This window comes from Vicia villosa, linkage group LG2 (genome assembly GCF_029867415.1).
Source record: "Vicia villosa cultivar HV-30 ecotype Madison, WI linkage group LG2, Vvil1.0, whole genome shotgun sequence".
Taxonomy (NCBI): Eukaryota; Viridiplantae; Streptophyta; class Magnoliopsida; order Fabales; family Fabaceae; genus Vicia; species Vicia villosa.
Window position 1 is genome coordinate 105,636,780 of NC_081181.1, and position 3,433 is coordinate 105,640,212.

Consider the following 3,433-nt stretch of genomic DNA (forward strand, 5'->3'; position numbering starts at 1 on the left):
AGAAGGAAACCATTGTGTCGACGCTCTAGCTAACATTGGCCTCTCACTTGAAGGATTTCTTTGGTGGTATTCTCCACCCATTGCTATTAGAAAAGAAATAGTTCTTAACAAATTGGGAATGCCCAATTTCAGATTTTCTCACTAATCTTGTTCTATCTTTTTTGGCTTCTTTGTGGGTTTGGCCTTGCCATCTTTTTCTTTTTCTTTTTCTTTTTCATTTTAATAAATGAGAGTTATATAAAAAAATCACAAGTTCTAATAGTTTAAAACAAGAGTCTTTAATTTTGACGACAGAGCAATATTTTTTGTAGAAATGATTCTTTCTTTCAATTTTTTTCTTTTGGTTAGGTGTCTTTTTTTCTATGACACACGCCTCTTTATGTTGTTTGACCAAGTTTTTATATTGTATGTTTTCTTTTAAGGAGCTTAGTGTCAAATCTTATCTTTTTCATTTATTTAATCCTTATGTTGTGTTAACGATTATGTTGTTCAACTGTGTTGATGTGCAAAAGCGTTTGTAAGTGATTCTAAAAGTGACTCAGATAGCGATGACTCTAATCTGACAGTGAAAATGATGAAAACGGTGATGCCAATAGGAAACGAGGAAATATTGTTGGAAAGTTGATTGAGTAATATGAGGAAGATAGTGACAAAGCTTTATTTGAAGTTGTTGGGTATGCATCCTATTTTTAGCATATGAGGACTCCAAAATCCATAGACGATGAGGGAAGTTCAAAGTTTAAATTTTCCATTTTTAACTCTAATGCTATTTTTGGTGAATTTAGGATAGAACAAGGGGTGTAATTTATAAATTTTGGAGATTTTAATAATGTTATGAAAAATGTGAATATTGCTCTTAGAATGGAAATTAAGTGGAAAAAGAATGACAAGGTAAGGGCTATGGCAGTCTGTCGTGTTAAGGAATGTCCATGGATTATCTTTTGTTCTTAGAATAGCAGTAGTTGCACTAGTTGTAAGGCCTCCTCTTGTTAGGCCACCACCACATCTCTATGTTCAACCATCGCCTCTTCTAGTTAGGCTGCCACCACCACCTTTCATTGCACGCCCTTCAATAGTTGAAACTTCATATTTTGACCACCAACACCATTTCGCCCTCCACGTACATCTCAATCTCCACAAAGTTGACCTATTAGTCTAAGATTCACGCCTACTCATTGATTTACACAATGACGGTCAACATGACATTTACTTATACTTTATTTAGTTTGTCTTTTATATTTGGTGGCATCATCATTGTCATACCCCAAAATTTTCCCACCTCATTTCATCTTCAATGGCTCAAGGCTCAAGGGTTTACTCAAGTCACTCTCTCTTAATCAAAAGGTCCTCAAGTTAGGGTTTTGGATTTGCTAAGGAGAAAAGATGTATCAAGGATCCCAATGGATTTCATATGGTTTATTAGGGTTCAAGGTATCTCCATGTCAAAAGTCAAGCTTCAATTCCAAGGATTGCTCACTCAAATGCTTAGATGATCCACAGTCGACTAGTTTGACCTAAAAGTCAACTATAGTCAAAATACAATCAAACTTCAAGACGTTTGGTCAACATCAAGTATTTGAGGTTATATCCATCATTTGATCAAAGGTTGATCATGATTCATTAATAAAAACTCAGAAATGAACAAAGTCAAAAGGTTCAAATTAGGGTTTTTTTAAGTAAAAAGTCAACTAAACTTTGACTGACCATAACTTTCACATGGAGTATCAAAAATCTCCCAACCAAAGCCTATTCTGAAGGAAAGTGGATTATCTACAACTTTGTATCTCACATGCCAAGGTCAGAAATGCTTCATTCAAGAGATATAAGCCAAGACATTACAAGTCATTTCAAAAGTCAACCAAGAGTCATGTTTTTCAAAAGCTCATAACTTGACCATGGAAGACTCAATTGAGATGAAACCAAGAAGAGCCTTTAGAGGACACATTAAGCTTTCTAAAGAGCCAAGAATCACCTCCATGGGATTGAAATCGAGAAAGTTATGACTTATTGAGGTTGACTAATTTTTGAGGAAATGCATGAAAGGGATATTGAGAATTTCTTCCAAATGGGCCAATCTTTTCATGTTCTAAAACTTATTTCTAGCATGGTCCATAACCTCTAAGCCCACTCATCCATTTTCTTTATTTATTTTACTTAATCTTGATTTTTATTCACTAAAAGTCAAAATTAATAACTTAAATAGTAAGAAATATAAAAGGATGTAATTTGGCTGATTTAGCAATCAAGGATTGGGTATAATATTATGATTAATCAAGGGAAATTCGTTGACTTGAGAGTTGGGAAGATATGTTCCAAAAATAGAAATTTTAAAAGTTAATTTCCAATCAAAGATATTCATATCATTGCAAGATTTCTTATAAAAGATAGTTGACCTAATTCATTGGGGGGATATACAATCAGAAGGTCAGACGAAAATAGGGAGGACAGGCTGCGCAAAGAATACAAGGATATTTCAAAATTCTCAAGTTCTAGGGCAAGACTAAAAACCAATACTTAGGAGGTTGGAAGCGAAGATAAGCATCCAAACGTCATCCTGAAACTTCCAGGAGGCGATCCAACTGTTCATTCAAGGGCAAAGCATACCAGAACATCATCTCCCAATCACACCGGTTTGCAAAACATCTTGAATTCATTTTCTCGTTTCATGGCACATTAATTGGTTTTTATGCATACATATATGTTGTTATTAATGTTTGGAGTTGTTTAGAGCCATTGCTTTCGAAGTTCGACGCAGGAAAATGAGAATTCCGTAGCTAGGGCACGAAGCTCTGGTTTCGTCGTATCTCTATTTGCAGAGCGTTTCAGCCAAAAAGAGTGCCACCATCGTGTTCGCAGGCCTCGATTTAGGGGGGTAGGCTTCATGTAGGGCTTCAGTTCTCGTGATTTTTGTAGGTTGAAGAAAACACCCATCGGAGATGATGGTGTTTTCCGGCCACTCACGGTGGTTTGAAATTTCGAGGGACGGTCAAAGAACGCGTGGCACATTCAAGAATGACGATTGGTTAGTCAACAGCGTCTGGTCTTCTCTCCACGTATGATTGGTTCGCTGACAACCTTGGGCCCCACTACGATTCCTTTTTTTAAATTGTTTTGATCTTTATTACTTTTGTTTTAATATAAAAATCATGAATGGTTATTTAACTGAATGGAAGTGCAGCGTAACTGGCAAGAGTCTACTGGTGTGGAGCGTAGAAACCTGGGTTTGATCCCCAGGTTATGTTATTTTCTTTTACAACATATTTAAACACAGATCCAGTGCTTCGTTCTCTATGCATGGCCATCACACGCCTCCAGCCATCAACCACTGGATCATCATGGAATCAAATCCAACGCCCCAGAACTTGCAGTCCTACCATACACTATCAATAAGCAGCAACACAAGATCAAAGCCCAGGTTTCTATACATTTTTTA